The sequence below is a fragment of the Pongo pygmaeus genome, chromosome 7, assembly GCF_028885625.2.
Source record: "Pongo pygmaeus isolate AG05252 chromosome 7, NHGRI_mPonPyg2-v2.0_pri, whole genome shotgun sequence".
NCBI lineage: Eukaryota > Metazoa > Chordata > Mammalia > Primates > Hominidae > Pongo > Pongo pygmaeus.
Genome location: NC_072380.2, coordinates 154842776 through 154864659, shown reverse-complemented (window position 1 = coordinate 154864659; position 21884 = coordinate 154842776).

Here is a 21884-nt window from a genome sequence, read left to right as displayed (position 1 = left end):
CAGCCACACTAGACCTCAGGCAAGCTCGGGCACATACAGGGGCTCAGAGAGTATTTGCACACACAGTAAACACTGGGGCAGGCTGCTGGTCCTCCACAGGCCAGTTTTGCCACCCGGGGATACTGGGCAGTGTCTGCAGAGGCTTTGGGTGGTGGCGTTGGAGGTGGGTGGTGTAGGTCTCTCGTGGGTGGAGGCCGAGGATGCTGCTCAGCTGCCTGCAGCGCATGGGGCGGCCCTAGCAGGGAGAATGATTAGTCCCAAATGTCAGTGGTGCTGAGGCTGAAAAACCCTGGGGTAAGAGAGAGCAGATAATAGGATGGAAAACAGGACATACTGGGGGTTGGGGAGCAAGAGAGAATGTGAGGACCCTTGAGTCAAAGGACGCTGTTGGAGAGCAGGCCTGGCGCCTTTGCTGCCCCACGTGGTGTGCTGGTCCCATCCACATTCAGGCGATGAAGCCCTGCAAGGCTGAGTGCTTTCCCCCATCGGTTCCCTGACTCCCCGGGACCTTACCCTGGATTTGAGACCTGGGCACTTTGGGGATCTGAGAGGCTGAAGGCTCAGCCAGGCTCACCTGGTGTCCTCCACGCTGATCTGGGTCTACCGCCTTCTCCCACGGCTGAGCTCCGGGGGAGCCCCCACCACAGATATGTGGGCTTGTCCCGGTCAGGAAGATGACCAGGAGCTCAGAACAGAGCCCCATGGGCCGTAGCAGGTGTGCTGAGAGAGGACACATGTTTCCTGGAGCCCTAAGAGTGTCACTACCTCACATTGCTCAGGACACCCCAGGCTCAGGGAGCCAGAAGCCTGTGAGGTCACAGTCAGTGGCCACCCAGCAAAGCAGGGAGAAGCCCCAGGCCTGCAGGCCTCCACTGCGTCCTGCGACCTCGGTGGGAACCAGCTGCAGGGAGCAGCAGTCAGACCCACTCCAGTCCATCCAGGGTGATGCAGGCCCCAGTGCTGTGGGACGAGCTAGGCTGCGTTCCTCCAGGAGGCGAGGGCTGAGCTGGACCGAAGACGGCAAAGGGGAGGGCAGATCCACAAAGCTGGGTGATTCCGAGCTCTTGCTGGCTCCGCCGCAGCACTCAGGCCTAAACTCACAGGAGCCCACCTGGGCTCTCGCCTGCTCCCAGCCTCTCCAGCTCCCCATCTCTGGGCTGTCAGCGGCGCTCTAATTAGCGGCCCGCAGGTGACACACACACAGCGCATCTGTAACTTCTCCACCGCCGACTCCAGTGCAGCTTGTGAAAAGCCCCGGGGTGGTTTTCATCATGATCCTCAGCGCCTCTGGGGAGAAAACCTGACATGTGGGATGTGATGATGAGCGGTGGGTTTGAGTCCCTGGAAGAACGGCGGGGGTGGGGGGCTCAGCTGCCTTATAGGGAGGGAAGCCAGGCATGTGTCATCCCACAGTGAGCCCAGACGAGGAACAGCAGCTGATACAGAAGCTCGAGGCTCTCCGATGCTGTCAGCCACACTCCCCTCCACCGTAGCCCCAGCAGCTTGGGTCACAGGTCCTAGAGAAACTTCCAGAACCATGGCCAGGTACACAGTGGTTTGCAGGGTAAGTTATAAAGTTCAAGGAAGAACAGAGCTGGAATGAGTTTCCCAGAATGAAAACATAACATTTCAGACGTAATTTCATAAAAGGAGTCATCAGACCAATATATCACCACGTCGATTTTAACTGTGGAGTTTAAAATAACCTTTGCTCTGATGTTTATTGAATTGTGGAACCTGCAGGCTTCTGGAGAAAGAATCTAAATGTTACATGCATGTCTGTTTCAGACAGCCTGCGCCGTGCTGTAATGGATTGTCCTAGAGCCAATGACGGCACCCAGGAATCAGAGTAGAGCACACATCTTATACTCCTGAGACCCTGGGGTATGGGTTCTGGGGGAGCCAAGACCAGGGGCACCCCTTGGTTTGAGGCGGCTGGCAGCACTAGAGATTCCTGGGGCTGGGTGCGGTGGCTCACGCCTGTAATCCCAGCGCTTTGGGAGGCCAAGGCGGGCAGATCACCTGAGGTCGGGCGTTCAAGACCAGCCTGACCAACATGGAGAAACCTCATCTCTACTAAAAATACAAGAAATTAGCCGGAGTGGTGGCGCATGCCTATAATCCCAGCTCCTCGGGAGGCTGAGGCAGGAGAATCGCTTGAACCTGGGAGGCAGAGGTTGTGGTGAGCTGATATGGTGCCATTGCACTCCAGCCTGAGCAACAAAAGCAAAACTCCATCTCAAAAAAAAAAAAAAAAGATAGATTCTGTCAGTGTTGGTTCACAAACACTTCCTGAGAACTCACCAGCCTCCAGCCCCTGGGACAGACTCTGGAGGCTCAAAGGCAAATTAGAGAGAATCCATGCCACCAAAGACAGCCCAGGCTAGACAGGGAAGGCCAGGGAGATAGATAGGTGGGAAATGGGAAGTGACTCTGTTTATTCATCTACGCATCCATCTGCCCATTCACTCACTCTGCCTCGCACGTGTGCCTTCATCACCCTCACAGCTGGGCCTGCCCTGTCCCACATGACAGCCCTGAGCCACGCAGGGTGCTGGGCGCCGGGCACGTGGCTGTTCCCAACTAGAAGATGCTGCAGTGTAAAACACATGCCTCAGTTTGAAGAATTAATACAGAGCACAGAGTATCAAATGCTTCAAACAGTGTTTATGTGGATCACATGTTGAAATATTATTTTTGATATACTACATTCAATAAAATATATAATTAATATCAATTTCACCTGCTTCTTTTTACCTTTTTAAATGCAGCTACTAGAAAATTCGAAATTACACACGTGACTGGCATTTCTCTTGGACAGCTCTGGCCAATAGGCAGACAGCTGGATTTCAAATCCCAGCTCCACTATTAAACTGTTACCTGACCTGGGAAAAGTCACTTAATGCTCCGTGCCTCAGCTGTTGTAGCCAGCCCAGTGCAGTCAGGCCTGTTTTGATACAAATGCATTGGAGGCTACTGTGCCCTCCTTAGTTACTACTCCTTAGTCACTTACTTTCCTGCTTCCTCCAAGAATATTTACAATTGACTTGATGTCTGATTGATGCTTAATACTTGCCAGATGCGTTAGGAATGCAAACCCTCCTGGAAGTCCTAGATACAGGAGAATCGTTGCACCATTCCCAGATGAAGACCCCAAAGCACAGAGAGGCTGCAGTCTCACAAAGGCACAAGCTGGGCTGTGCACAAACAGCTAAAAGCGGGCCCCTTGGATTCAAGCCCGGGTCATGTAATTCCAGAGCCCACGCTCCGTGGCTCTTCACACAACTGTCTTCCTCATGCTCAGCAAGGCGGCAGAGCTGGCGATAGCCCCCCTTCAAGGTTTCCATGACAACAGATGGCAGGACTTGCACCAAAGGTTCTCCCCAGATCCTGGGGATCTGCTGACCCAAATCCCAACCCTCGATCCTTTTCTCAACCCTGACGACAGCCCCCGGATCTGTCCTTCCATGCTTGTCACTGGCCTGAGTCAAGGGCCTGCTGAGCGCCCTCCCACACAGCATGGGCTGGGCAGCAGTGGTGCCTTGTCCCACCAGCCATGGTGAGGACAGGGCAGGAAGTAGCCATGGAGGGGGCGGTGCTGGCTCTGTCTGAGGGCACAGGTGAGAGGGAGCCAGGCGGGGCCACAGGAGCATCAGAAGGGGAAGGATCCAGACACACTGTGGTCCAGGGATGCTAGGTGACCCATGGCATCTGACTCACAGGTCGGGAAACTTTTTCTGTAGAGGGCCGGATAGTCCTCTGTTTTAGGTTCTGTGGGCCAAATGGTCCCAGCTTTTCTGCTGTTGTGTGAAAGAAGCCCCAGAATGCACGAGAATGAAGGCACGTGCCTGCGTTCCAACCAAACCTTATGGAAACTGGCTGCAGTCTGGGTCAGCCCGAGGGCCATCATTCACAGGCCTCTGTCCCCAACCCTTGAGGGTCACTGATGTAACCCATGTGGGCTGGGGCAGTGGGCGGGCCCCAGGCTGCAGGGACTGAACACACCCATGTTTCAAGCATCTCTGGTCCTCGGGAGGTGGCTTTTCCCACTCACCGTGCACTGTTCCCGGGCTTCTGGGGGAGAGGGCATGGATGTAGCCTCCTATTCCCCAGAATGCTTTCATCAAAGACCCCCTGGAGAATGTGACAGCCTTCCTGCCTGAAAATGGTTAGGACAAAGGACAGAGCTGAACTCACTGATGGCCACTGCAAATCACCCCAGGAGGCTGGGAGTGGGCATCCCCTCCTCGCACCCCAGTGTGGCAGAGGCCCTCGCAGGCCCCAGGGGCTGACAAGGGCATGAGGCCATCCGGGATAAGGACTCACAGGTGTCAAGCGACTTGATAAAGGCTCTGGGTCCAAATGGCTTCTCTCTGGAGTTTCTCTTCTCACATGTGGTTGGTTTGGTGAAAGAGGACCAGGAGCCTTTTCTGGAGGGAGAGGGACATGACTCCTTCCTTCTCAGAAGGCCAAGGGGAAATCAGGCTGGACCCAGGGCAGTGCCTGCACCACGCCCACTGCTGAGCCCTGATCTTAACCCAGGCCGTGGTGCAGGGCACGGGGACAGGGGCAGTGGGCCTGGGGCCCTGTCATGGCTGCCCTAGGGTGGGGGCTGTGGTGGGCTCTAGCCAGTCCCTGCCATCTTCACAGCAGCCTGAAGGTCACCCGGCCTCAGGAAGAGGAACCCTGGTCTGCAGCATGGAGGTGGGGGCCCTTGGTGGATGGAGGCTTAGCTGAGGCCAGCACCTCTCAGGTCTTAAGGTGTGCAGGGAGCGGTCACCTGGGCATGGCACTGGTGTGATGATCCAGAGGCAGCAGGTCTGGGTTGGGGCCTGGGAGTCTGCATTTCTAACAAGTCCAGGGGACGGGAGCCCTTTGCTCTTGGCCCAGAGTTGACATTTTGAGGAACCAAGGTTTAGCCATACAGAAGGGTTTTTTTGTTTGTTTGCTTGTTTGTTTTTTGCGGTGAGATGCCCCCAGGGCTTCCCATCCAGTTCATATGCCCTTTCCTCTGGGATGGAGCCAGTTCCCCATCAGGAGGCAAAGTCTGTTTCTCCAGCCCTTGCATCTGGGCTGGATTTGACCCATATAATTGGGAATAAGTTAGTTTGTGGGACTTCTGAGCCCTGAGGTCTTGCAGCTGGTGCTCTGGCCTTGACCCTGGAGGGTGAGAGAAGGCCCAGCCCAGAGCCAGCACCAACTTGCCACCAGGCCAGCCTGGGCTGCCAATACTGCTGATCCAGGCAACTGCCGCTCCTGTGTGAGCTCAGCCCAGCTGCCATGTGGGGCGCTAGTGGGGCCACAAGGGGTGACTCGTATCCTGCAGGGCACATTGTCTCTGCCTTCCCTGTCCTTGGCTGGCATCTCTCTCAGGCCCCTGGGCATGGGGAGATGGTCTGGGCCCTGCTTGTGGGAGGTTACCCTCCTGGCCCTGCCAGGGAAAGCCAGGGAGGCCGGTCCCTGCCCTCTCCTAGCTCTAGGGGAACTCACCCACTGCTGAAGGAGAGATTTGCCCTTGGCTCCTATTCTAGAGGCTGCCTCATCCTCCATGTAGAAAGGCTGAGGATGGGACATGTGCGTGGGAGAGGGTACTGGGGTTCGCCACAGGACTGACTTCACTGCATCCTTCAGTCAGATGAGGAAGGGGCCTGGAAGATTCCCACATGGCCCTACCTGCTACCACAAGGGCAGACTCCATTCATCGCTTGGAGTCAAAGTCCCAGCGAGATGCACCCCTTGGGCGTCTGCTGGAAGGGCCCTCTGCTGGGCCTCACTGCTGGGGGCTGCGGTAGGTGGGTGAGGGAGTAAGTGCAGGGAATCCAGGGTTCCAGCCATTTTACCATCTCTTCTTGCTTGGAGGCAGAACTAGCTAGCAAAGGAGCAGTGTATACATGAATCAATGGATGGACAACTGAGCAGACAGGACAATAACAGAAAGAAAAGCCCAGGGCAGGTGCAAACACTTTATCCTCTAAGCAACCAAGTATTTCTTCCTTACCTAAAGCATTGTGTCAAACAGCACTTAAAGACATCACAAGTTCAGGGCATCATGTCATGGGTACACAAGGCCCCGGTCTCCCAGTACAGAGAAGCCATGGGAGCAGGCAGCCTTGCTTCTCTGTACTGGGTGACCAGGGGAAAGGGCATACGAACCAGGTGGGAAGCCCTGGGGGCATCTCGGCACAAAAAACAAACAAACAAAAACAAAAAAACCCTTCTGTACGGCTAAATCTTGGTTCCTCAAAATGTCAACTCTGGGCCAAGAGCAAAGGGCATCCGTCCCCTGGACTTGTTAGAAATGCAGACTCCCAGGCCCCAACCCAGACCTGCTGCCTCTGAATCATCACACCAGTGCCATGCCTTGGTGTCCTGGGGGCTTACTACAGGGCATTCCCCACTGGCTGCACAGACTATGTCTCACCCCATCCACACAACCATGCCAGGGGGAGGGATCTGGTCTAATGCTATGTTCAGATAGCTGCAGCTGGAGAGATGAACAATTCTGCACAAAGCTCCGTGGAGGCTGCCCAAGGGACCCCATAAAGTGTTAAGTGCTAGTCCTCTCTATTGGTCTATTTTAGAAGACGGCTTGAAGGAGCCTGCAGCCCTGGACTCTGTCCAGCCTTCCAGGGATCTGCTGGTGGACTCAGGGGAGCTGTTTCCCCTCATCTAGCCTGGCTCCTCCTGTGAAGTATGCCTTCAAGTCCCACCCTGCCTTCCAGCAGGCCCTCAGGAGCATCAGATGAGATCAGGTGAGGGGAGGCCAGTGTGGCTGCAATGCGCTGTGCACACAGCCTGGCATAAATCACCATTTAGAGCAGAGAAGCGGTCGCTTCTGGGGTCAGGAGGCGAAAGGAGTGCTTGGGAGAGTCACACAAGAGAAAGAAAACTGCACCAGAAGCCGGCACGTGCTCACATTTATGCAAAAAATATGCAGAAGTACGTATTTGTATAATGAAATTAAATTAGAATTTCAAATAAATCAATCCCCTTACAGGTTTCATAGAAGGTAGAATTTAGGACAAGTCCTGAGTCTGAGGTCCGTATGTTGACATAAGCAGAAAAAAATTCCCTGCAACGATATTCGGACATGATTCAGTTGTGTCCCGCATGGCACTAGGTGTGAGTTTGTGGGACTTCTGAGCCCTGAGGTCTTGCAGCTGGTGCTCTGGCCTTGTAATTCTGCAAGACCCTGGAGGGTGAGAGAAGGCCCAGTCCAGAGCCAGCACCAACTAACCACCAGGCCAGCCTGGGCTGCCTGAGAGGAACGCTGCGGTTCTCATGGACTAAGATGTTGCAGGACCGTGTGTGTGGCTTCTTTCTATTCTATTCCATATGTCAAATTACGTCCTAATGTCAAATTAGGAGACCAACTTCAGGTCTGGGTGACCAGTTTTCTGAGCTACCTTGGATCAGCAGCATCTCTCGGGGGGTGTCATTCCAAAAGTGCCTAAGTGTCATTTCACTTACCATAGAGTCAAGTGGCCAGGAGCAGTGGCCAAGGCGGGGCACACACATGCAGCCCCCACAGGAGTCCTGGCTCCTTCCCAGGGGCAGGTTCACTCACTCTCAGCATCTCCCAGGCAGGTGGACGGGTGGAGGAGAGGGCACCTTGGAGGGCTGCCACAGTGAGAGCCAGGGGTTCTCTACTGCGCGGGCTCTGGCATGGGTGTGGCCCTCAGCTGCTAATTCTTGAATGAACTCGTGAGTGACCAGTGGCAGCCTCTGCCCATCTCACTGCCCTGCGGATGGGTCAGCAGAGAGGCGGCGTTCCACACTCACCCTTCATGCTGACGTTGGAAGTATGTAAATGTCCATCATTGCCTCTGGTTGGCAGAGGCAACCAATGACTCATAGAGAGAGGGTACCTGCCATCCTCAGCTTTCTCACCGGCTCTGAATGGCTCTGAGCCTGAAGTCCTCCAGGGTACACACATCCTCGGTGCCCTCATGGTGGCTGGCTGTGGCGGCGGCTGCGGCTTCCTCCACTCTCTGGCTAATACAACTCATGGAGCCTTGGCTCACAGGGACCATTAGTCTCGTCAGATCTGGCTCAGAACCAAAGAGCTTTAATTATTCCCCCAGGGAAACCAATGCTCCCCTCGTCACCTCAACCCCTGCAGAAGACAGATGAAAAAAATAAAATAAAATACAGTAAAGCATCGCCAATCCATCAGCCTCCCAATGAAGACAGACGGCTGACACTGAGGGGGGCTCTGTGCTGGGGAGTTATTAAGCGTGGAACGGACTGGTTCAAATTAATTGGTTCAGCTGTGACCTCTGGTCCTCAGGAAAGGTTGGGAGTGTTGGCTACACAGGGTGGAAAAAGCCAGCCAAGCAGACACAGTAATTGGTCCTGAACTCTGTGCCAGCTGGGTGGTCCATGAGGAGAGCTGTTTCCTGCCTGGCCCCTGACCTCTCCTGTGAAGTCTGCCTTCGGCTGCCAATCTGCAAAGGGAAATTGGGAAGCAGCCAAGGGGAGGAAGCCACAGGAGACTGGCAGGCATCACAGGAGTCTGGTGGGAGTCCTGGGAGGCTGGTGGGACCATGGGAGGCTGGCAGGAACCATATAAGTCTAGTGGGAATCTTGGGAAGCTGATGCTTATCCTGGGAGGCTGGTGGGAGTCCTGGGAGGCTGATGGGAGTCCTGGGAGGCTGGTGGGGATCCTAGGAGGCTGATAGGAATCCTGAGAGGCTGATGGGAATCATCGGAAGCTGGTGAGAACCCGATGAGTCTGCTGGGAGCCCTGGGAGTGTGGTTGGAGCCATGGCAGGTTGGAAGAAACCATGGTCTGGTGGGATTTTGGGGAGGCTCGGAGGAACCACAGGAGGCAGGTGTGAGTTGTGGAAGTGATGGAGGTCTGGTGGGACTTAGGGCAGGCTGATGGGATTAGGACTGGTGGTTGTGGGAAGAGGTGGCCCCATGGACTTGTCCCTGTGCCTGCAGCTGACCTCTGTCCTGAGAAGGAGACTGAAGTCACACAGGGCCTCAGTGGAAAACCCTTCACAGCCCACTGCCAAAGCTGGCCCCAGATGCAGCAGGTGTGTGCCGCCCACATCCTCACACCTGCAGACCTGGACCCTGGGCCCTCCTTGAGACCCAGGCATCCTGCCCAGCTTGCCAGGGCCTTCAGGCCAATGTTTTAGGGTAACAAGAACATGCCTTTTCCCACAGACACCCCTCCACACATCACTCGCATGGCTGTGAGAGGGGAAGGACTTGGGGTCCTGCAGGTCTCCCCAGGTCTCATCCCAGACCCAAGCTGCTGCCCGTTTTCCCTGATGCCCATCGTGGCCACAGTCCTGCCTGTTCCCCTCTCGCCTGCCACTGACACCAGCTACTCCTGAGAATCTTAAATGTGCAGTCTGACTTCTGGACACTGTCTTCCTCCAGGTTCAGCCACTGCTGTCTCTTGCTCCTCCCTGAGCCTCCTCACCCTGCTCTCCCAATGCCACCCCCACCTGCTTCTCATCTCCACCCTCGGTTCCTGGGAGCTCAGGGACACACCTGCAGCTTCAGCCAACCCCCACACTGACCATCTCCAGGCCAGCTCGTGCTTTGGAGATGTCCAGCATGTTCTTTCTGCCTCAAATGTCTACTTTAACTTGTCTGTGGGTTATTACCCTTCATTCATCTCCCTTGGAAACCTTTCTTGAACCAAAAAATAGATTTCCCTCAGATAGCTGCACGCCTGGTGCCAGCATCTTATTGCAGATGAGAAATTGGAGGCCGGTGTGACTTTTGTTCCTTTGTAGTATGATTTTTTTTTTCAGACAGAATGCTAAAAGATGACATAATTCATCAAATAAAATAAATAGAAAAATAGCTGCCAGGCCTATGGCGGTTTCTCTGATTTTGTTTGGAAAAGGAGAGGTCCTTGTGGCCTTCCTGCTCTGTTCTTTTTCTACCCAGTAAGGTTTTACTCAATTATGGTTTTGATAATTGCTCCTGCTCCGAGTTATCTGATTTTCTCCTTAGAAACATTTCAAAGTTTGGATTTCTATTCTCTGCCTTCCTTAGCAAAGCCCTTTTTGACCTAAGATTTGGGTATTCATAATTTTCTTTTAAATTGCAAGGCAGCGTCTCAGGGTTGTCGCTGGCGTGCTCTTCCACCCTGTCACATCCTTTCTTCACTGTCCCTGGACAGGTTTTTTTTTTTTTTTTTTTTTTGAGACAGAGTCTCGCTCTGTCACCCAGGCTGGAGTGCAGTGGTGCAATCTCGGCTCACTGAACCCTCTGCCTCCCAGGTTCAAGCTATTCTCCTTCCTCAGCCTCCTAAGTAGCCAGGATTACAGGTGCCTGACACAACGTCTGGCCAATTTTCGTATTTTTATTAGAGATGGGGTTTCACCATGTTGGTTAGGCTGGTCTCAAACTCCTGACCTCGTGATCCACCAGCCTGGGCCTCCCAAAGTGCTGGGATGACAGGCGTGAGCCCCCGCGCCCAGCCCCCTGCAGAGGTTTTAAGCTGTGATTGCATTTTTGGTTCTCCTGCAACCTTTGCTTGTCTCCCGTTGGCAACGTTTATTATCTTTTTATCTCACTCATTTCCTTCTTGTGGTTTTCTGCCCCTGATTTTCAGAATGCTGCAGCATTCATTTTGCATCCAACCAAGAATGCATGTTTTCTAGTATATTCTTCCAGTTTTAGTGATAGTCCCTTTCCAAAAGTCTTTTCTTCTAGAATCTTCCAGTGGAAGCTGTTTATTAAGACAACCATTACAGAATACATCTCATACACAGAGCGTGTATGAAACACACACATGCATTTAAGTAATCATAACAAAATGAGGATCCATAGACTCATCAGGGAGGTTAGAAAAGAGAACATTGTCAGTGCCCAAGCTCCCTGCATCCCTCCTCTCACCCCATCCCCCTCCTCTTTCCCAGAGGTTTCAGCAATCATTTTCCTTTGCTGTGTCTTTATGGTTTTACCTCCTGTGCTTACATCCTTAAACCATATGTTGCTTAAGCTTGCTGCATTTGAAGTCTGTGCACACGGAAGCAGGCTGCATGTGCCCTTCCGGGCCTTGCTTTTCTTACCCTCCTTTATGGTCTCAGGTTGAGGCACAGGGCCTGTGTGGCTGCAGCCCCTCTGTGGGACTGTGCCCCTGGTGTGGATTTACCATGGTGCATGTATTTGCTTTATTTTGCTGGATATTTGGGGTTTTCAGATTTGGGATGCTTATTTTTATTTTTGTTTTTATTTTTATTTTTTTTTTTTTTGAGACTGAGTCTCGCTCCGTCGCCCAGGCTGGAGTGCAGTGGCTCAATCTCGGCTCACTGCAAGCTCCGCCTCCCGGGTTCACGCCATTCTCCTGCCTCAGCCTCCCCAGCAGCTGGGACTACAGGCGCCTGCTGACACGCCCGGCTAATTTTTTGTATTTTTAGTAGAGACGGAGTTTCACCGTGTTAGCCAGGATGGTCTTGATCTCCTGACCTCGTGATCCGCCCGCCTCGGCCTCCCAAAGTGCTGGGATTACAGGCGTTTGAGCCCCCACGCCCGGCCGGGATGCTTATTTTTTTAATTATTTTTTTTTAACTTCTGGGATACATGTGCAGGCTGTGCAGGTTTGTTACATAGGTAAACGTGTGCCACGGTGGTTTGCTGCACCTATCAACCCATCACCTAGGTATACAGCCCAGTTTTATACCTAGGTATTAGCTATTTTTCTTTAATGCTCTCCCTCCCTCCACCCCACTTCCCAACAGGCCCCAGTGTGTGTTGTTCCCCTCCCTGTGTCTATGAGTTCCCATCGTGCAGCTCCCACTTACAAGTGAGAACATGGGATGTTTATAAACAATGCTGCAGTGGGTCTCCTGGCACATGCATCCCGTGTGCTGAGGTTAGACACCTAGTAGAGAAATTGCCAAGCCCTCAAATGTGGGTGTGTTCTGATTTCTCATGAATGCTGGGTTACTTTTCCAACGGCTGTGTTGAAAAGTGCCAGGAAGTTTCCGTGACTCCTCCTCCCTGTCATCATTTGGGATCGTCTAACTCCCTGAATGTTGCCCATGCAGAGGACGTGTGGCGGCATCTGAGCATGACTTTCATTTTCCTTTCCCTGATAACTAGCCATGCTGGGCATGTTTTCATGTCTATGAGACAGTTGGGAGAGTTTTTGGTGAGGTGTCGCTCTCTCTCTTTTTTTTTATTATACTTTAAGTTTTAGGGTACATGTGCACAATGTGCAGGTTTGTTACATATGTATACATGTGCCATGTTGGTGTGCTGCACCCATTAACTCGTCATTTACATTAGGTATATCTCCTAATGCTATCCCTTCCCCCTCCCTCCACCCCACAACAGGCCCTGGTGTGTGATGTTCCCCGCCCTGTGTCCAAGTGTTCTCATCGTTCAATTCCCACCTATGAGTGAGAACATGCGGTGTTTGATTTTATGTCCTTGTGATAGTTTGCTGAGAATGATGGTTTCCAGCTTCATCCATGTCCCTACAAAGGACATGAACTCATCATTTTTTATGGCTGCATAGTATTCCATGGTGTATATGTGCCACATTTTCTTAATCCAGTCTATCATTGTTGGACATTCGGGTTGGTTCCAAGTCTTTGCTATTGTGAATAGTGCTGCAATAAACATACGTGTGCATGTGTCTTTATAGCAGCATGATTTATAATCCTTTGGGTATATACCCACTAATGGGATGGCTGGGTCAAATGGTATTTCCAGTTCTAGATCCCTGAGGAATCGCCACACTGACTTCCACAAGGGTTGAACTAGTTTACAGTCCCACCAACAGATATGGTGAGGTGTCTCTTAAAGTCTTTTGCCCTTTTTTTTCTGCCGAGAGGAGTTCTTGTGTTTGGAATCATTGCTTTGTTGGTTAGACATGATACAAACCTCTTCTCCTAGTGAGTGGCTTCTTATACTTTTAAAGATTTCTTTTGATGAATAAAAGCTCTTTAATTCTATGTAAACAAATTAGTAAATCTTTTCCTCTGGGTTTCTACTTTGTGTGTCTTATTAAAAACTCTTTCTCTATCCAAAGGCTTTTAAATTTTTCTGCTACAACATTTTGCAATAGCACTGTGGCTTTGCATTTCCCAAATCTTAAATCCATGTAGAATAATTTTTTATGTGTCGCATGAGGTAGGAACACAATTTCATTTGTTTTCTGCACGGAGACTCAATATCCCCAGCATGATTTTTTGAAAAGCCCAGTTGTTGCCCTCTGATCTTGAATGATAACTTTTGGTGTGTGGTAATGCCCATCCATTTATGGGCTTGTTTCCGGACTCCGTTCCATTCTTCTGACACAGTTGTCTATCCCTGCGCAATAACAATTGTTCTGTGTTATGTGCTTATATAAAAGTCTTGCTACCTGGAAGGAAAAGTCTGCTTATGTCACTAATTTTTGAGAGTATTGATGATTTAGGGCCCTTTGCATTCTCATACTTATTTTAGAATTAGTTTGGCAGATTTTGCACCAAAAATTATGAGGTTTTGTATTATTGCGTTGAATTTATAAATCAATTTTGAGGAATTGACATTTTCCATACTGATCCTTCCAACCTCTGAAAATAGAATGTTATTTATTCATTTACATTTTATTTAATGATTCCGAATGAAACTATATAATTTTGTCCAGAGTTGATAGAATGTTCACCAAAACTATGAAAATTTCTCTATGCTTTATCCACAGAGTTTTTGCATGGCTTTTGTTGTATAGCTGGTATGTAGAAATACAGTCGATTATGATATTTGGGTGTGTATCTAGCAATCATGTTAAGAAATGCTGTGGATTCTAATAATGCATCTGTAGATTCCTTTGGATTTTGCATGTACACAGGCACGGTGATTTCCCATCCCTTTCTCATCCTTCCTCCTTTCATCTCCCTCTTGTCTACCGCCCAGGCTCCAACCTCCAGTACAATGTTGAACAGAAGCAAGAGTATGCATTATTTTCTTTCTTTCTCTTGATCTGAAAAGGAACACTTTCTACTTTTAACAATATGGTATTTGCTGTTGGTTTTGTTTTGCTCAACTCTTTTCTAGCTTGCTATGGATTTTGATCATGAACAAATGTTGAATTTTCATGTAGGTCTGTGATCCATGTCGAGTTGACTTTATATATGGTATTGGTATGGATCTAAGTTCATTTTTATGCATATGGATAACCAACACTTTCAGCACCATTTGCTGAAAAGACTATCCTTTCTCCAAAACTGTTTTTGTATGTTTCTTAAAAGTCAGTTGTCCCTGTATGTGTAGTTATAGTAGTTTTTTACTGTCATATGCCAAACCTAGGGGCTTAAAACAATGTCCATGGATTCTCTTTTGGTTCCAGGTGGGCTTAAATAGGTTCTCTGCTTAATATAGGGTCTCATCAGGCTGAAATCCAGGTGTGAGCCAGGTCGAGCTCTTGTCTGAGGGATCTTGGACAGAATCTGCTTCTAAGCTCATTCAGAGTTTTATTAAAAATAGGTCTCTTGCAGTTTAAAACTGAGGTTTCCATGTCCTTGCTGGCTGTCAGCCACAGGCCAGTCCAGGCTCCTAGAGACCACCCAGCCCTCACAGTGGTTCCTCCTGTTTGCAAGCCTGTGGCACAGGGCTCACTCTGCCTCCTGCTTCAAATCTCAAGGCTCCTCTTCTGCTTTTAAGCACTTGTGTGATTAGGTTAGTCCCACCCAGACGATCCACAGTAATGTTCCTATTTGAAGGCCTAGTGACTAGTAGCCTTAATTGCATCTTAATTACCCTTTGCCTTGTGACTGAAATATTCAGAAGCTTGATAGCTCCTCATAGTCACGGTCCTGGAGATTAGCATGGGAAACCTTGGAGGGAGAAGAGAGACTGAGACTTCTTCCCAGCACAGTTGGGCCTCTTTCTGGGCTCTCTATTCTGGTCCACTGACCTACTTATCTGTCTCTATGGCAATCCCACACTGCGTAAGTGTGGAAAGCAGGTCGTTTTAGTTTTCTCGTTTTGTTCCAATTGCGTTGGCTATTCTAGGTCTTTTGGATTTTTATACAGATTTTAGAATGTGCTTCTTGATTTCTACAAAAGCCAGCCTCCTGGGATCTTGACTGTGATGGCCTGGAATCTGTATGATAGTTTTTAGTGGCCCTGTGCCTCTAGGATGTGACCTCTGCTTTTAGTTCTCAGCTTCAAAATTTCTGGGGGCTTAGTATGGACTAGCTTGAGCACTAAGAAATCCTGGGCATCCACTCTAAAGGGAGATCACTATCCTTTTGTGGGTTTTACCTCCAGGATTTCCCTCACAACTCCCAGGTTCTGACAGTGAATACTGGAGAAAAATCCTTCCCTGTTTGGCCAAGGGAAGGGAAAAAGTAGCCATTTTGAAATAATCCAGAATGTTCCCCACAACAAAGAGCTACCCAAGAAGAGAAAACTCTTACCAGACCCTTGGCAGACTTGAGAGAAGAGAAATTACCCAACTCCAGCCCCCAAGACCCTTCCTGTCTTCACCTAAAGAGGGAAAAAGAGGCTGACTTTTTTTTCCTTTAAAGGAAAAAAGCCCTTTAAAAATGTTGCTCCACTGCCTTCTTGCTTGCATTGTTTCCAAAAAGTCGGCTGTCATGCTTATCTCTGTTCTTCTGTATGTGACACGTCCTTTTCTCTCATTACTCGTAAAATGTTCTCTTTCTCACAGATTTTGACCAAAATGATTATAGTGAGACTTGGTATTATTTTCTTCATCCATGTCATTGTCGAAGTTTATTTTCTTGGATCTGTGAATTTTATAGTTTTCATCAAACTCATAAAATTTCTAGCCATTATTTTTTCAGATTTTTTTTCAGTCTCTATTCATCTCCTTTGGAGACTTCAATGACACAGATATCAGGCTGGTGGACATTGTCACACAGCTCACTGATGCTCTGTTAAATTTGTTAGTCTTTTTGCAGCAAATCTCCGTTTTGCTTGCATAGTTTCTTTTGCTTTGTCTTCCAGTTCATGAACCTCTGTCTCTGCCATGTCTTCTCTCTTCTTCATCTCATACAGTGTATTTTTCACCTAAAACACTATATTTTTCACCTCTAGAAGTGTGACTTGAATGCTTTTCCTATCTTCCATATCTCTACTGGACATATTCAATACTTTCTTTAGCTTTGGGAACATATTGGATATGTTTACAGTTACAGTTACAGCTGTTTCAGTGTCTACGCCTGCTAATTATAACATCTCTGAAAGTTCTGGGCCAACCAATGGATTGATTTTTCTCCTCCTTATTGGTCATACTTTTCTTCTTCCTTGTATATCATAATTTTTGGTCAAATTCCCTACACTGTGATTTTTACCTTTTTGGGTGATCCATATGTTTGTATTTCTATAAATTCTTGAGGCTTATTCTGGACTCAGGTTACCTGGAAACAGTTTCATGTCTTCCTTTTAAGGTTTTTGTCTTAGGCAGAGGCAGAACAGCTTTAATCTATAACGACTTCTTCCCCACCTCCAAGACAAGACCAGACTGTGTACATTGCTCAATGCATCATGAGTTGGGAAGTTTTCCAGTCTGGCTGGTGGGAACAGGCACCATTCCCAATTCTGTGTTTGCATTTGGCACTGTTAGTCTTTCTGGTCCTTCTTTCCCCAGACTTGGGAGTATTCCTCTCACACATGCACAGACCACTGAATACTCAACTGGGAGCCCCTGCAGACCACTGGCCTCTTTCTCTGTGCATTTCTCTCCTTCTGGAACTCTGTGCTCTGAAGTCCAGCCACCTTGGCTCCCTGATATTTCCTCTCCAACTCTCAACTCAGTCTTCTTGGTTTTGCCTGGGTCCCTATTCCCTGTGCTACAGCCTGAAAACTCCTGAAAATAATCGGGAAAAATCTGAGAGCAAGCTTCTTCCCATCTCCCAGAGATGACTCTCTCTCCTCTGATGCCCAATATCTTGGAAACCATGGTTTCACAGATGCTGTCCACATTTGAGGTCGTTTTTTCAAAGGAGACAGCTTTGTTACCCTGTCGTGGCTGAACGTGAACGCCTCTCCTGATCTTCTCAGGACATTCAGCAGCTGTGGCTCTGTCCCCTCTTCATTACCTTTCTTGTTTATTTCTGCCTTATCTCTTTTTGGGATCAGCCTCACCAAAGATTTGTCATTTTTATTAATATTTTTCAAAAGACCATTTTTTGACCTTGCTGACCCTCTCTATTATCTATGTCTTTCCCATTCCATTAATTTATCTTATCTTTATTATTAATGTCATCATTCTATTATTCTAGGTTGGGTTTATTTTGCTGGGTGTTTTTTTCTAATTTCTAATGATGGGTGCTGAAGTCATTACTTTTCGGCTCTCTTTTATCTTCATGTGGACATCTGAGGCCATAGCTTCTTTCCTAAGTGTTGCTTTCATTGTATGCCACAAGCTTTCCCTAGTAGTCATTCATTTCCATCAACTTTTATTTTTCTATCCTCATTATTTTTTTATTTGACGCATGGTGAAAACGAGTTCCTCCAGAGAGGGTTTGAATTTGCTCTGTCCAGATCTTGGAGACCCTATCTGTTCTTTAAAGTAAGTTATGGCATTGAGGTTTTTGGAGACCACCTAGGTAGTGTGAATTCAGGCTCTAAACCCGCTCAAGGGATGGTTTGTGTTCAAGTCATTTCCTTCTTATGCCAAGGTCTGAGTCAGTTGATTTTCCTTATAATACACCAGGGAGATGGCCTGGGTTAGCATCTGATTCACATGGGCATTGAGTGCGCAGCCCTGTGGAGGGGACAGTTTGTTGGGGGTAAGCTCCTACCCTCTCCTTCCAGAACTTTCTGCTCTTGGGTAGACCTGGGCATTATTCTTTGTTTCCAGAGACCTTGGGAACTGGAGCATGGGGCCACCCTGGTGGAAAATGCCATCAAGGCAAAGCTACCTGCAGGCCTTGCTTGTCTTGCTGGTTCCCATCTGATTTGTTTTTATTGTGCTGAGAATTCCTCTGAGCTTATCTGATCATAGAGGTTCTTAAGAAAACTTTAAGTTATGTGTGTGTATTCAAACTAGTTACCAAAGCTACCCTTTTATTGCAAATAAAGGTTACTGCATTTCTTTTACGTGAGCATTACATTGTCACTTTATGTCTTATTGACTCAGCCTCAAACGAGGAACCTACTTCTTTTCTGCTATATCTAAAATCTCTTGATTTCCTTGATATTTTTGATATCTGCATTGAACAAGCCCAAATCTCTCCCATCAAAAAAAAAAAAAAAAGGTTCGTCTCAGCTTTGCCTCACCCTCTGAGCCTCCCCTTCTCGCCTTCACAGTGAGGCTTCTTAAACACACGGTCCTCCTTTTGCAGGGTTATGTCACCAACCTCTTACTCCTGAACTCATTGCCATCTTCCTTTCACCTGCACAACTCCACTGAAACTCCTCAGGCCGGGCCCTGGGGGACGTCTCAGTGATGTGGTGGACTCTTTTCAGCCCCATTTCCACCTCTTGGCGGCCCTGCTCTTCAGGGCTTTCATGCCTCAGGAGCTGCTGGGGCTGACTCAGTTCTCTGGTGTGGTCTCTGGCCCCTTCTCTGATGTGCTTCTCTGGGTGCTCCTCCTCCCCTGCTAGCCCTCCAAGGCTGTCATGACTCCAGATCCTGCCAGCTGCCTCCACGTGGGCTGCTGGTTCTCAGACTTGAATGGTCAGGGCTCCCCGGAAATCTCAATGCACCACAGATTGAGCCCATCCCATGGTGAGTACCTCACACACTGTCATCACCCACCCAAATTGCTCCTCCTTTAGCATCCCCCTGATCCCCTGGTTGTGAGTGCCTGGGCCCCTCCTGGATGTCCTCTTCCCTCTCCTCCCCCGTGCCTCTCTCTTCATCACACACAGTTTCCTCGTCCTCAGCGTCTGTGGAGGTCTCTTCTGTCCTCCATCTGTGCTGAGCATAAATGCAGCAGCTTCCTTAGGCTTCCAATCTTCCTGACGGTGTCAATCCGTCCTCCACGGGCAGCTTGGGCACAGCACTGCCACGGTCCCGGCAGGCACCTTGGGAGGTAGGTGAACACTGGCAGAGGGCTCTCCAGGCTCTGGAGGGCGACAAACAGCCCCTGGGCCCCTCCACTTCCCTGCCTGCCCACCCTGAGCTCCACCTGTCAGCCATGTGGGCAGTTCTCAGACTTGCAGGCTCTCACGCACTGGCGTTCTATGCCTCACCTTTCCCTTTGTTTTTCACACTTTGCTCCCTCTTTACAGAACTCTTGTCTCCCCTTACCACCTGGGGCACTTTGCTCCCTCTTTACAGAACTCTTGTCTCCCCTTACCGGAGCACACCCATGACCCCCAGGGTGGATTGTAACTCAGGTCTGGTGAGCATCTGTGTCCTTGTCGCTCCTGGACCCTTTCCCCGACCAGAGAAGCACGACCCTTGGTATACAACAGGCACTTCATCAATATTCACCACTTGCATGAGCGCTGACCCAGCATGCCTCAGAGGCAGGGCATAGCTCACCTGCAGCCTCCCTTACCACCCCCGGGCCTCGGAGCATCAAAGGTCTGTTCTGCAGCCTTCGTTGAAATCATAGCAGCAGCATTGATTAATTCTGTGTATCAGAGACATCATGAAGGCCTTCCCATGCCTAACCTCCTTAATCACTGTAACAGCTCTGAGAAGAAGGCCTTCCAATCAGTAACTTTGAGGCTCAACACCTCGTTCCCACGGTGGGCAAGCCTGTGGGGTGGGTTGTGAACTGCCCTCCCAGTGCTCTGGGTGAACAGAGCTGCTGGTGGGGTCCAACAGAGGTGGGTCTTCCCACTCTGGGATCATCTGGCTTCCCGTCTACCTCTGCGCTGAGCCGTGCATCCCTGGTCAGGGGATTTCAGCCCACTCACCATTGCATCCCTGGTTCCTAGTGCTGAGATCACCCCCAGGGGGGCCCTGTGGCTCTGTGAAGTAAACAAATGAATGGACTCTTTTACCAAATTCAGGCCACAGGCCTCAGAGACTGAAGGGAAAAGAAGTGTGATGACTTCTCAGCCATGGCAGAGGGCTCAGCGGAGCCACCGCAGGTGGTCCGAGTCCCTGCATCTTCTCAGCCATGGCAGAGGGCTCAGCGGAGCCACCGCGGGTGGTCCGAGTCCCTGCATCTTCTCAGCCATGGCAGAGGGCTCAGCGGAGCCACCGTGGGGGGGCCGAGTCCCTGCATCTTCTCAGCCATGGCAGAGGGCTCAGCGGAGCCACCGCGGGAGGTCCGAGTCCCTGCATCTCATGCTTTCAAACCAGCAGTTTTCAGGTGGCATCAATTCCCAAAGAATGGAAAAAGAATCAGAGTTAATTTAGGGGAGAAATCTATTCTTATTAAGTAAATCAGCCATGTCGCAGAGGAGGAAGGGAGCTGGCATACCAGGAAGTCATGGCCTCCCTCAAAAGCTCCAGGTCAGAAGGAATGCATCCTGTGGGCACCTTGCTGGCAAGGTCTGGAAAGCGTGATGCCCTCAGGGCCACCAGCCCATTGCTAGAGACGTGCCCACTCGCATATGCCGGACAGCCTTCCTGTCTGGGAGGGCTCGGCTGCCCCACTCACCTTGTTCTCCTGTGACTTGGAATGGAGGCTCTTACCTGTCAGGCAGCGATATGGAGTGGGGAGGATCCAGGCCTCTTGGAATCTTTAACCCTCAGGTGTTTAATGGGGCCCATGGAGACCACCAGGCCTTGGGGATCTTGCCTATGTGGCAACAAGCTTTGGGTTTGGCATGGAAGAAAGAAAGGCTCTGAGAATGTCAAGGCTGGAGGCCAAGAGTCTGCATTGATGACAGGCCCCACATTTGTGACCCAGTGCACATCGAATCTGTAGAGTTCTGATCTAGTAGAAAAAGAGGGCCACGCCACTACCCCTGACAGTGCTGGGTGCAGCCAGAGGCTGGCACAGCTCAGGGCAGAGAGAGCCCTGCCCAAGGACTGGGAGCCATGGCAGCTGACAGCCAGAGGCTCAACCCCCCACCAAGACTGGAACGCTGACTGTCCCAGATGGACCTGAGTCTGGAACACTGGGAGAGGGCTGGCTTGGCCTGGGCGAGCAAGGAGGCCAGGGCACCCACAGGAAGAGCTGAGGGCAGCTGATGGCACGCTGGCTGGTGGTAACCCGGGCACCATGCATTTCAATCCCACCTCGTCTCCCTTCCCTTCCCCTTTTCATCACATCTGAGCCTCCTTCTGCCCCAAGGCCCCTCCCCGACAGCCTGCAGAGCATGTTGGGATGGGGCAGGAGCAGTGGCCGCTTGTCTGGCTCCTCCAGGAGAACTCCTTTGTAGAGAATCAAGTGTTGGCATTGATAGGGGCAGACACCACTGAGCACCCGCCTGTGGGCAGAAAGCTGCTGGTGTGGGACAGGGTAGCCTGTGTCACATGGGCATGTGGCACCCCGCCCCAGGGCTGCTTCCGGGCCCAGCCCCGGACACACACAGGCCACCTGCCATTGACTGTGTTGCGGAAGACACCGGAGGCTTCCTGCCCCAGGCCTGCCTTCCGGGCTTCTGTCCCTGGAGCCGCTGCCTCCCAGCTCTCTGCTTTGACCTCCTGTCCTGCCTGTTTCCCATGTCCCCACCTCCCTGGCCCGAGGCAGCCTTGCACCGAGCTATGCTCATGACAGGGACATTCGGCTGCTTCATGCGTCTCTCTGGGAGTGTGTCCTCCCTCCTGCAGGCCCCTGCACCGAGCTGTGCTCATCACAGGGACATTCAGCTGCTGTGTACGTCTCTCTGGGCATGTGTCCCCCCTCCTACAGGCTCCATTCCAAGCCCCATACCTCGTCATCTCCCCGGATGCTTCTGCTTGCAGGGTCCCTAAACCAGCATCTCACAATCTAACGTCTCACTCTGTCCAGTATTTCCCATCCACCCGCACTCTGGCCCTTCTCCCTCCCGTAGAAGCCCTTCCTCCAGACGCCTCGGCTTCATCCTGTCCCCAGCCTTCC